The sequence below is a fragment of the Eriocheir sinensis genome, unplaced genomic scaffold (genome assembly GCF_024679095.1).
Source record: "Eriocheir sinensis breed Jianghai 21 unplaced genomic scaffold, ASM2467909v1 Scaffold51, whole genome shotgun sequence".
NCBI lineage: Eukaryota > Metazoa > Arthropoda > Malacostraca > Decapoda > Varunidae > Eriocheir > Eriocheir sinensis.
The window spans coordinates 49,042-62,885 of NW_026111843.1; positions in this window are offsets into that span (position 1 = coordinate 49,042).

The window sequence follows — 13,844 nt, forward strand, 5'->3', positions numbered from 1 at the left end:
AAGAGGAGGGAGAAAAACGAAGGAAGGGAAGGAGGGAGTCAGAAGAGGAAGGAGAGAAACAAAGGGAGGAAAGGAGGGAGAAAGAAGTGGAGAGAGAGACTGCTGGAGAGAGGCAGAAGAGGAGGGAGAGAAAGAGAGGGAGGAAGAAGTGAGAGAGAGAGAGAGAGAGAGAGAGAGAGAGAGAGAGAGAGAGAGAGAGAGAGAGAGAGAGAGAGAGAGAGAGAGAGAGAGAGAGAGAGAGAGAGAGAGAGAGAGAGAGAGAGAGAGAGAGAGAAGGCTGAAGAGGAGGGAGAAGGGAAAGAGAATGAGAAGAGAAGGGTGATATATGAGGAAGGACGGAGCGAGGGTCTAAGGGTGAATCCACGTGGCTGAACAGATAATGAGACGCGGGGGAGCGGCGGAGGCTGGGACGAGGGAGCGAGACTAAGGTGAAAGGTACGGGCGGGATAAGGGGGCGGCGCAGGAGTTAGCCCGTTTAAAAATGCCAGGGAGCACTTTCTTAAACGCGTCGTCGCTCAAACGCTCACATTTAATTGGGCTTTCGTGGGGGGTTGCTGCACTTCCAGGGGTAGTTGTATGTCCCTGGTGGTAGTTTGACCCTTCTTCTGTACCCTGAACGTGAAGAAACTCTCATGAAAATACGATTTATCTCCTTTTCGACCTTTAGATATAGTTGATGTGAGAGGAGGAAGCGTCCAAGCTCACACATTTGACAAGGCTTTCGTAGTTTTGGGCATCTCCAGGGGTAGTTTTGTTCCTGGTGGTAGTCTGACCCTTCGTCTGTAACATGAACCTGAGAAAACACTCATTAGAACCCGACTAATCTTCTTTTCGGCCTCCTGATGGGTAGTTTGGGTCATATTCTTAAACATTTCGGCGCCCAAGGTTACATATTAGACTAGACTTTCGTAAGAGTTTTCGTCATTTTCAGAGGTAGTTGTATGTCCCTGGTGATAGCTTGACTCTTCTTCTGTACAATGAATGTGAAGAAACACTCATGAAAACCCGATGTATCTCTTTCCGACCTTTAGATATAGTTGATGTGAGAGGAGAAAGCGTCCAAGCTCACACATTTGACAAGGCTTTCGTAGTTTTTGGCATTTCCAGGGGTAGTTTTGTTCTGGTGGTAGTCTGACCCTTTTTCTGTACCATGAACCTGAGGAGCCACTCATTAGAACCCGACTGATCTTCTTTTCGGCCTCCTGATGGGTTGTTTGGGTCATATTCTTAAACATTTCGGCGCCCAAGCTCACATATTTGACTAGACTTTCGTAGGAGTTTTGGGCATTTCCAGAGGTAGTTTTATGTCCCTGGTGGTAGTGTGACTCTTCTCCTGGACCATGAACGTGAAAAACCACACTCATTAGAACCCGATTAATCTCCTTTTCGGTCTTTGGAAACAGTTGACGTGAGAGGAGGAAGCGTCTGAGAATATCGCCCCGGGGCTGTGCCGTTGTAGTGCAAGGAACAAAGTAATAAGGAAAGGAATCACTTCAGGACGCCTCCCCCGCACACTGGAGGAGGCGGCAGCAGCGGGAGCGGAAAGCAGTTAAGAAATTAGTTCCTGGGAGATAATCAGTCGTGAGGGGATTTATGAGTCGGGAGAGAAGGGTGAAGGAGGAGAGGCGGAGGGGGAGGGAGAGGAAGAGAGAATATGAAAATAATAAAGATATGAGAGAGAGAGAGAGAGAGAGAGAGAGAGAGAGAGAGAGAGAGAGAGAGAGAGAGAGAGAGAGAGAGAGAGAGAGAGAGAGAGAGAGAGAGAGAGAGAGAGAGAGAGAGAGAGAGAGAGAGAGTAAAAAAAAGAGAGAGGTTCACCCCGGCCATCTAATCCAACAAGCAAATAGACAGACAGACAGGTAGACAGGCAATCTAACAGACACACACACACACACACACACACACACACACACACACACACACACACACACACACACACACACACACACACAAACACACACAGGCCGGCGGAATGGTAGTGAAAAAGTCTCACTTAATTTGTGCTGCGCCAGAGTATGCAGTGGTGGGGGTGGTGGTGGTGGTGATGGTGGTAGAGGTTGTGGTAAAAGCAGTAGTAGTGGTGGTGGTGGTGGTGGTGGTGGTGGTGGTGGTGGCGGGTCGGAGATGCATAGATTTACATAGATATTTGGACCACACAGACTCTATGGTTCAAACTTGTAGACGGTCTGTCCTTAAACCGAAGTGAAGTTACATCACTCAAATGCCGCCAAGACTTTGCAATTCTACTTTAGTAAATATTAAGTTGAGGGAGTTAAGTTGCGCTGACCCTGACTCAAGCTATTTCCCTGACCACTCTGAGGAGGCCGAATACACTCACACAAGTATGAAGAAATGGTTCATGGAAACCACGTTTGAGATAAGTCCTCGCAAGAGTTTTACATTGCATAAATCTGGAAATATATTCACGCTGCAAAAATTATCCTGACGGTCGCTTCCCCCTCAGCAAGGAGAGAGGAAACTGAATGCTATAAATTCTTCTCTCCGAAATAAAATGTAAGACTGTATTCTTAACAATTTCAGGGCCCAAACACACACATTTGACAAGGCTTTCCCAGGAGTTTTGGGCATTTCTAGAGGTAACTGTATGGCCCTGATGGTAGATGGACACTTCTTCTGTACCGGGAACGTTAAAAACACTCATTAGAACCCGACTGATCTCATTTTCGGCCTTTGGAAATAGTTGACGTAGGCGGAAGCGTCTGAGAATACCGACCTATTTGTGCGGTTTGTGGGGGCAATACAGTGATTTCTGTGTTAAAGGTCAGAGCTCACAGGCACATTCAAACCCCTTTCATAGCTGGAGTGGTCAAGAACTGTAATTATAGGAAAGAGAAAACTGAACACTATGGTCGATATTAATAGACGCTTCCATCCCTCTCATCAACTATTTCCAAAGGCCAAAAAGGAGGTCAATCGGGTTCTCATGAGTGTTTCTTTATGTTCACTGTACAGAAGAAGGGTCAAACTACCACCAGGGTCATACAACTATCCCTGGAAATGCTCACAACTCCTACGAAAGCCTTGTCAAAAACGGGTGCTTAGGCGACGAAATGTTTTATAATACAACCCTATTATGTTTCTTATCGAAATAAAACTTAAGACTCTATTTATGATGTTTCTGGCGGTGATGTAATGCTTTCTGGGTCGAAGGTAGAAGCTCAATTACTAACTAACTAACGGGGAGCATATGCCGGGGCCGCGTCGCTTCACTCACCCGCCGCCTCCACCCCTGACGGTCCCCCGAGCAAGCCCCCACACAGCTATACTCGCACACCCAAATCTCTTTCACAGCTGGAGTGGTCTAGAACTGTTATTAAATGTGTAGTTACTTAGGAGTTCATTCTATCAAAGGCTGGCATATGCGCGGTAATACAATGATTTCTGGGTCAAGGTAAAAGGTCACTCGCACACCCAAATCCTTATCACAGCTGGAGAGGTCTGGAACTGTTATTGAGACGTAGTTACATAGGCTTAACTTTTTGTAGGAGCAGTGATTTGCGGGCTTTTTTTTTCATTACTGTTTTTATTTTTTTTGCCTTGAGCTGTTTCCTTTACTGTATAAAAGAAAAGGGCTGACATGGATGCTTCAGTAACATTAGGATCGTATTGGCCTTCAGAAGAAATGAAAGTACACATCAACGGTTATATCGTTAATTAATTCTTCTTTTCATTCTTTTGCTTGATATTGTGATCCTGTGTATAATTCCCTTCCTTGATTCTTTTCATAATTTATTTCGGTATTTCTTTATCCTATTGTTTCTTTATTTATGATTTTCTTTTCCATCGTTTGTTTTTTTCTTTTTTTTTTCTTTTTTCCTCTCACTTCTTGTTCTCCTTTTAATTAAGTAAACGCTGGAACTTTTAGCAACACTAACGCCAACGAGCACTGCCCCGAGTTAAGGTTACAGCCACCATTACACTGCCCCGGGAGGCTGATAATCATGCGAAAAATGCTGATTATCTCGCTCCAAAGTTCCCTGGTGCTGAGTGCTGAGTGCCGCCGTTGCTGCCTCGAACGACCCTCAAACAGCAGGAAAACTCGAGCTAAGCATATCCAGCAGACACAGTTTTCCATTACGAGGGAGACAAGTCATTATCGTTATGCAAATGGCGGTGAGTGTTGTCGAGGGAAGTGGACCGGGCGGGCAAGAGGCGAAGTGAGGGAGAGACGGGATGGAATTCGCAGACGCTTCCGCTTCTCACATCAACTATTTCCAAAGGTCAAAAAGGAGATCAGTTGGGTTATAATGAGTGTTTCTTTAGGTTCATGGTACAGAAGAAGGGTCAAACTACCACCAGGGCCATAAAACTACTCCTGGAAATGCTAAAAACTCCGATGAAACCCTTGTGAAATATGTCAGCTTGGACGCTTCCGCTTCTCACATCAACTATTTCCAAAGGCCAAAAAGATCAGTCGGGTTCTAAAGAGTATTTTTTTCAGGTTCAGGGTACAGAAGAAGGGTCAAACTACCACCAGGGCCATAAAACAACTCATGAAAATGCTCAAAACTCCTACGAAAACCTTGTCAGCTATGTGAGCTTGGGCGCAGGAATGTTTGAAGAATATGACACTCAAGAGCCCCTCCGTGCACTGTAGCTATGCGGGTGTAGACGGCCGAGGAAGGAGGGGAAAGGAGGCGCCGTGGTATGCATTAAAGAATTACCAAGTTGGAGTGCTTCGAGGCGGCTGGGGGGAAAGTTAGCGTCAGTATGCACGGCGTGAAGGGTCGGGAGTGTACACGTCAAGGGAGGGAAGATGTTTGTGATGTATTGAGTGGTGGTGTGTGTGTGTGTGTGTGTGTGTGTGTGTGTGTGTGTGTGTGTGTGTGTGTGTGTGTGTGTAAAGTAAAGTAAATGTATTGCCTTTACACATGACCCAAATAAATAACAATAATGAACAATATTTACAAGGGCTGTCCAGCAGCAGCTCTTATACAGACGAGTTTGTAATAGAAATGTTTAACAGGCAGCACAGGCAAAACTAATATAATACAAATATAGTAGATTAACAAAGTAGATATTACTTAGGTACACTCTTTATACCTACACATACACATGTACATAAATAGAGACTTTGTATACAAAAAATACGGACATATGAATACGTATGCACATACGCATACACATATACTTACATAATACATAGATTCAAATACGCAAAATTATTCCCCAAGAACAGCATGTGTGTGTGTGTGTGTGTGTGTGTGTGTGTGTGTGTGTGTGAGAGAGAGAGAGAGAGAGAGAGAGAGAGAGAGAGAGAGAGAGAGAGAGAGAGAGAGAGAGAGAGAGAGAGAGAGAGAGAGAGAGAGAGAGAGAGAGAGAGAGAGAGAGAGAGAGAGAGAGAGAGAGAGAGAGATGTTAAATCACACAGTAAATATAAAATGGTTCTCTCTGTGGACTACTCCTGAGAAAATATAAAAAAATTACAATCCAGTTCCTGCAAAGTGAATGAGTTTTTAATATTAACTCTTGCCCGCTCAGCTAAACCCGGATCTGCCTCGCCCTGAACCACGACTTATTGCTACATATCAACGCATCAACACGGTAAAAGAAAATCCTAGTTTGTCCTCTTCACAAACGAAATCAGGAAATCAAACTAAGTATTTTAATTCAATCAAGCTCCAACCCGGATTCAATCGCCAAGCGCAGTATTATTTGGAAAAGTGCGCTTGAAGGTTGCCAATAGATCCGCGTCTCTAAAACTCGTCGAAATCATGTGATTCGATGCCAATGCGAGTATAATGCAGCAAACACTCGACCCAGGCATCCCCAAGCATGGAATAAACACACGATTCATGGGGTGTTATGGACGTGTCGGAATAATGCAGGGCTGTGGAGTCGGAGTCACCGGAGTCGCCTACTTTTGTCTGTAGTCGGAGTGGGTAAAAATATTTCCGACTCCGATTCCGTTACGATACGTGTGATGCTGTGGCTGAATGTGGTGTGGCGTGTGGTGGTGTGGCTGGGTGTGGTGGTGTGGCGTGTGGTGGTGTGGCTGGGTGTGGTGGTGTGGCTGGGTGTGGTGGTGTGGGTGTGGTGGTGTGGCGTGTGGTGGTGTGGCGTGTGGTGGTGTGGCTGGGTGTGGTGGTGGGGCTGGTTGTTGTGGGTTGGCTGGGTGTGGTGGTGTGGCGTGTGGTGGTGTGGCTGGGTGTGGTGGTGTGGCGTGTGGTGGTGTGGCGTGTGGTGGTGTGGCGTGTGGTGGCGTGGCTTGGTGTGGTGGTGTGGCGTGTGGTGGTGTGGCTGGGTGTGGTGGTGTGGCGTGTGGTGGTGTGGCGTGTGGTGTGGCGTGTTGGTGTGTCTGGGTGTGGTGGTGTGGCGTGTGGTGGTGTGGCTGGGTGTGGTGGTGTGGCTGTGGTGGTGGTGTGGCTGGGTGTGGTGGTGTGGCTGGGTGTGGTGGTGTGGCGTGTGGTGGTGTGGCGGGGTGTGGTGGTGTGGCGTGTGGTGGTGTGGCGTGGTGGTGTGGCTGGGTGTGGTGGTGTGGCTGGGTGTGGTGGTGTGGCGTGTGGTGGTGTGGCGTGTGGTGGTGTGGCTGGGTGTGGTGGTGTGGTGTGTGGTGGTGTGGCTGGGTGTGGTGGTGTGGCTGGGTGTGGTGGTGTGGCGTGTGGTGGTGTGGCTGGTTGTGGTGGTGTGGCGTGTGGTGGTGTGGCTGGGTGGTGGTGTGGCTGGGTGTGGTGGTGTGGCTGGGTGTGGTGGTGTGGCTGGGTGTGGTGGTGTGGCGTGTGGTGGTGTGGCTGGGTGTGGTGGTGTGGCTGGGTGTGTTGGTGTGGCGTGTTGTGGTGTGGCTGGTGTGGTGGTGGCTGGGTGTGGTGTTGTGGCGTGTGGTGGTGTGGCTGGGTGTGGTGGTGTGGCTGGGTGTGGTGGTGGGGGGTGTGGTGGTGTTGCGTGGGGTGGTGTGGCTGGGTGTGGTGGTGTGGGGTGTGGTGTGTGGCTGGGTGTGGTGGTGTGGCGTGTGGTGGTGTGGCTGGGTGTGGTGGTGTGGCGTGTGGTGGTGTGGGTGTGTGGTGGCTGGGTGTGGTGGTGGGTGTGGTGTGTGTGGTGTGTGGTGTGGGGTGTGGTGGTGTGGCTGGGTGGTGGTGTGGCTGGTGTGGTGGTGTGGCTGGGTGTGGTGGTGTGGCGTGTGGTGGTGTGGCTGGGTCTGGTGGTGGGGCTGGGGGTGGTGGTGTGGCGTGTGGTGGTGTGGCTGGGTGTGGTGGTGTGGCGTGTGGTGGTGTGGCTGGGTGTGGTGGTGTGGTGGTGTGGTGGTGTGTGGTGTGGCTGTGGTGGTGTGTGGTGGTGTGGTGGTGTGGGTGTGTGGCTGGGTGTGGTGGTGTGGCGGGGTGTGGTGGTGTGGCTGGGTGTGGTGGTGTGGCTTGGTGTGGTGTTGAGTCTGGTGGCGTGTGGTGGTGTGGCTGGGTGTGGTGGTGTGGCTGGGTATGGTGGTGTGGCGTGTGGTGGTGTGGCTGGGTGTGGTGGGTGTGGTGGTGTGTGTGTGTGGCTGGGTGTGGTGTGGTGTGTGGTGGTGTGGCTGGGTGTGGTGGTGTGGCGTGTGGTGGTGTGGCTGGGTGTGGTGGTGTGGTGTGTGGTGGTGTGGCTGAGTGTGGTGGTGTGGCGTGTGGTGGTGTGGCGTGTGGTGGTGTGGCTGGGTGTGGTGGTGTGGCGTGTGGTGGTGTGGCAGGGTGTGGTGGTGTGGCTGGGTGTGGTGGTGTGGCGTGTGTTGGTGTGGCTGGGTGTGATGGTGTGGCTGGGTGTGGTGGTGTGGCGTGTGGTGGTGTGGCTGGGTGTGGTGGTGTGGCGTGTGGTGGTGTGGCGTCTGGTGGTGTGGCTGGGTGTAGAGGTGTGTTGTGTGGTGGTGTGGCGTGTGGTGGTGTGGCTGGGTGTAGTGGTGTTGCGTGTGGTGGTGTGGAGTGTGGTGGTGTGGCTGGGTTTGATTTGCTTACCGCTGTACTGCAGCAGAGGGGAAGGGGGAGACGGGTGGAAACGGAGTCTGAATCGCTACCTTAAAATTTCCTGGAGTCAGAGTCGGAGTCGGAATTCATTATACTCGCCTCCACAGCCCTGGAATAATGAATGATCGACCCCTGAAGGCAGAGCAAACCATCTCCTCCCTGCGAGTACGACTACCACGTCTGAACTTGTCGGCCATAATTCCCAAAACACCTTAAGTTTGAGAGAAAAGAAATATTAACACCCTTCTTTCCCAAACGTTAATTAAGCGACTTACCGAGACTGCTCGAGCGATGGAGGTTAAGTTTTAATCCAAGTATTGAATGGGATTATTCGCCGAGCAGACGCCTGGCCCTGCCCTCACCGCCGCGGCTGATGCTGAGAGAAATGCAAAATATATACAAGGTCTAAATATGGCTGTAATAACTCCAGGTTTCGCATTTCGAGGTCTCTCTCTCTCTCTCTCTCTCAAGGTCAACAAACAAGAATAAAATAAATAAAACTAAATTAAAATATAAAATACGCTAATCCTGCCCCTGCATTCCTTGATGTGAATATTTTATGACCTTTGATTAACTATTATATCGAGGTGGCGCTCTTTCGCTACCCTGATGTGGCTATATTATGACCTGAGACTACTATTATAACGAGGCGTCTCCCTCTCGCTACCCTGATGTGGCTATTTTATGACCTTAAACTACTATTACATCGAGGTCTCTCTCTCTCTCTCTCACAGTCAATGACAGAATACACGCATTGAATACCAAAAATTACTTGAAATTGATCCGAGCGGGACATGGGAGTGACATTTTGGGACAGGTATGCGGTAAAAGGACGGGGAAACCTGAAGCTATTAAGGTATTACATGAAGACCTGTCGTTGTACATGTTATTTAATTATTGCACACCGCTCGATACAACTATGGATAGATGTGCTCCATGGGAGGAGAAAAACATAAATATTGTAATACTGGAGCTAAAGCAAAAGAAATGTATGTATATACTTGATTATTTAAAAACTAATTTCAACGAACTAATCGGAACACTACCAACGCGTGATGCTGTCCACATTTACTGTGACGGTTCCGTTAGTGCTGAGGGACGTAGGCTACACTTATTTCCAAGACTTTCCGGCACTAGATCATCGCAGTCAATGAACTAATTGTGAAAGATAAGGAATACAATCAACTATATTATCGAACACTCTAATAATCGTAAATACAAGTTCATTCCCTTGTGTAAACACAGCAAACGGACGCATTATTTCCAAAACTTTCCGGCACTAAATCATCGCAGTCACTGAACTAAATATGAAAAACAAGGAATATGATTAACCAAATAACGAACATTTACGGACGTACCATTTCCAAGACTTTCTGGCAGTACATCATCGCAGTCACTGAACTAAATATGAAAGATAAGGAACACAACCATATTATCAAACGTTCTAAAAATCATAAATACAAGTTCACTCCCTTCTGTAAATCCAGCAAACGGACGTATAATTATATCCAAGACTTTCCAGCCGCAGATCATCGCAGTCACTGAACTAATTGGCTGGCGGCGATCATTCAGCGGGACACAACAGCCTTACCTTGCCCCTCCCCGCCTCGCCCCAACCCGCCCCGCCCTGCCCCCACTCCGCCCTGCCCTCCTCCATTCCCTTCACTTCCGTCTGCTTTTAATCCTTTCCCATTCAGCCCGGCGACTTTTCCAATCTCGCCTCTACTTTATTCTCAGTCTGTCTCGGTTCTGTTTTCCATTCCGGGCTCGCTGTTCGTCTGCCTGGCCGGCCATCCATTGCCAGCTTCATACACCGGGACGTGGAGGGCCGTTCCTTCCCTTGATTTATCTCCGTGCGAAGGCCGTGCCCCCTCACACTCTTTTGGCCAGTTCGACGGTCCAACACAGTCATTGTTACGGAAACCAAACCATATTCCCCACAATGATCCGTTATTTCTACTCCATACCAGATACTAATAAAGAGACTTCCTAAGTAGTGTCCTAAAATCCCCTCCTCATTTTTATATCAACGCCAAACGCTAAAGCTTCAAGGAATTTTCGTCGTATTGTGTGCTTGGTTGGGAAGCTTACGAACTTGCTGTATTGGGCTGTAAAACTGTCCCTTTGTCTCCAGTACGCTGTTCATTTCGGCCTCCAGTGAGTGCTTCCGTGGCTTCCGTGAGGCTTGCTATGACTCCTGATGCTCCTTCAAAGGCCCGGAATCCTGCAATGCGTGTGTACAGAAAGGAGTTTCCACCTAATAAACTGAGTTGCTTTAACCCGGTAACAGCGGGGATCATGTTTCTTAATGGTCCCTCCAAGCGAGAAAAAAAGAGAAAAAATCACCCCTCACACAAACAATTTCATAATATATATCAAAGTATTTGTGATCAGGTTATGTATTATCTGTTTTGGGGGGTTTATATCATGGCAAAAATTTGGCCCGTCGCTGCTACACGGTAAAGCTACAAATTTGGCCCGTCGCTGCTACACGGTAGAGCCACAAATTTGGCCCGTCGCTGCTACACGGTAGAGCCACAAATTTGGCCCGTCGCTGCTACACGGTAGAGCCACAAATTTGGCCCGTCGCTGCTACACGGTAAAGCCACAAATTTGGCCCGTCGCTGCTACACGGTAGAGCCACAAATTTGGCCCGTCGCTGCTACCGGGTTAAAACTGTATTCACCGTCTTCTAAGCCCCACGATCTCCGGTGTATGAGTACTTATATAATACGTCTTGCTTTTCACTTTCACTCTTTCCGGTACTCACTTTCAAAAGACTTACAAGAACAACATCAAATCAACATTGGAAATAGCTAAAGTCCGACCCACGCTGACAACATAAACCTAAGCGTGTTTGCAAGCTGAGGTCTGATTGGCTACTGCTATGGCTTCCAAGTTTTCTTTAACCTCTGTTTGTGTTTATCTCACGAAGGACTTTCTGCTAACCTGCACTGTGCTTACGAACACGCTTAGGTTTATGTTGTCAGCTTGGGTCAGACTTAAGTGAACAGACTATACCTCTACGGAAGCCGTACCGTATGTAGGTGTGTAAGCCCCGAGATGTTTGAGAATGCGGACCACACTCACAAACAAACCAGCCACCTCATTGTACCGCGTCACCAGGAGGCCAGCACGAAAGCAATAGTAACAACACACACTCTCACCACGCAGCAAACACACCACCGCCTCAAGCCACAAGCAGCACCAAAAGACCAACACACGCGGTTAAAGATTAAGGAGTTCAGCCAGCGAGAGGAAGGAAGGAAGGCACCAACCAGCTCGTAAGTCTTCGCAGGAATTCACTCAATTTCTTCCTGGAGACATCTGGAGAGCCGTCAGGGGCCGCTCGTCGCCTCCGCTGGACAGGTGCCGGGCCGCATATATTCACTCTGTATACTCCACTCGCACTCCTGCGAGAACGGTAGGCAGACGGCTTTAGGTAAGGGGTGACTCCAACAAACTTGCTGCGCGCTGTGATTCTCGCCGTTCTTAGAGGTTAAGGGGTGACTCCAACAAACTTGCTGCGCGCTGTGATTTTCGGCGTTCTTAGACATATCACCTGTGTGTGTGTGTGCGCTCGCCGTTATTTGTGTGTGAATGCACGTATCCGTCGTGTGCGTTGTGTCATGCTGTATAGTGTAGTTATTTTTTCTCAAGGTAAATATTTAACGTGAAAGGGCTATATATAAGAATTTATCATGTTTTATTTCTTTATCATGCTAAGAATAGGTATATCTATGTGTCTGTCTGACTCTGCGTCTCTGTCTGATCGTGTAGTAATTTTTTCTCAAGGTAGATATAATATAATGTGAAAGGGCTTTATATATGCACTCATCATGTTTATTTTTCTTCTTCATGGTAAGTATATGACCCCCTCTTCTCTCTCTCTCTCTCTCTCTTCTGCGAACTACTGCATTAGTTTCTTCACTCATTATATATATATATATATATATATATATATATATATATATATATATATATATATATATATATATATATATATATATATATCTATAACATCATCTGTTTTGTAATAATTTATATCATTGACCTGGAATAGCCTGACACGTCAGATTAAGTTTGTGTAAGCACAGGAAGTTAAAGTTAACGCCTTCAACACTAGGCCGCATATATTGCTTCCTATCGCTGCCCTTAATATATCCCAGAATACATATACTGCGTCATGGCTCATTGCGAATCTTGATGTGCACAGACAGGCTGGACACAAGTGTTCAGTGCCGTTTGCACCATTTAGTGATGAAGAGGTTTAAGTTGTTCTTGCCAGGTGTTTGGTGTGAGGTCAGGTTGAAGAGGATTAGGATGCGTGAGGTTAGTGTGACCTGACCACAGGTGGAGGTGCAAGGATTATAAAAAAGAAGGGGGAAGGAGCAGACTTTAGGGGAGTGAGAGGTCAGTGAGGTTAGTGTAATGCTTGGTTGCTGTCTGCTGAGAGGTCAGTTAGTCTCTTCACTTCGCCATGGCAAGTCTAAGAGACGTATTAGAATTTGAGACAGAAGGCTTTCATTCTGTAATACTTAGTGAAACTGAAGACACAGTACATTTCCGGCTAAATGTGAAAAGTGACGATGAGTTCCAACTGTGGAAAGAACTTTATATGAAAGAAAATAACACGTGTTTGAACGTGAAGCGTTCGTATCCCTGCAAGAAGTGGAATTTGTTTCACAAGACGTTCGTCTGTCTACATGGTGATGCTCGCAGCAAGGGAAGAATCAAGACATATACTGGGTATGTATTGTTTATGTACAGTATATATTCTAAGTAATTATTTTCAGTATGGTGAATATAGTTGTATATATGGCTCATATCATAAATAAATGTGTGTGTGTGTGTGCGCCATAATTCCCTGTGGCATTTTTTCCGGTGCCATTTCTTCCTGTATTCCAGGCAACCAGACGTTATACTACGAAATGTGGTCAAACCTCTTTGTGTGTGTGTGTGAGAGAGAGAGAGAGAGAGAGAGAGAGAGAGAGAGAGAGAGAGAGAGAGAGAGAGAGAGAGAGAGAGAGAGAGAGAGAGAGAGAGAGAGACAGACAGACAGACAGACAGACAGACAGACAGACAGACAGACAGACACACACACACACACACACACACACACACCTCGGATCTGCTGCACCCTTTGGCTGTCTCGACAGACAGACAGACACAGACACACACACACACACACACACACACACACACACACACACACACCTCGGATCTGCTGCACCCTTTGGCTGTCTCGACAGACAGACAGACACACACACACACACACACACACACACACACACACACACACAGAGAGAGAGAGAGAGAGAGAGAGAGAGAGAGAGAGAGAGAGAGAGAGAGAGAGAGAGAGAGAGAGAGAGAGAGAGAGAGAGAGAGAGAGAGAGAGAGAGAGAAACGCATTCGCTGGCACACACACACACACACACACACACACACACAGAGAGAGAGAGAGAGAGAGAGAGAGAGAGAGAGAGAGAGAGAGAGAGAGAGAGAGAGAGAGAGAGAGATTTACATACATAGAAAATCAGACCACACAGACCCCATGGTCCAGACTTGGTGGTCTGTCCTTAAACCTAAGTGATTTTACATTAATCAGAAGACTCCAAAACGTTGCATTTCTACTCTAGTTGATATTAAGTTGAAGGAAGTGACGGTCGAGCTTATTTTTGAAGGAGTCAATCGTGTTACACTGGACCACTGATGATGGGAGCTTATTCCATTCTCGCACTACAACGTTGGTGAAGAAAAATTTGGTGCAGTCTGAATTTACTTGTCTACATCTGAGTTTTACGCCATTGTTCCTCGTGCGCAAAGTGTCATCGATCATAAACAATGTTGATCTGTCTACATTCGTGAAACCATTAAGTATTTTAAAACATTCGATCA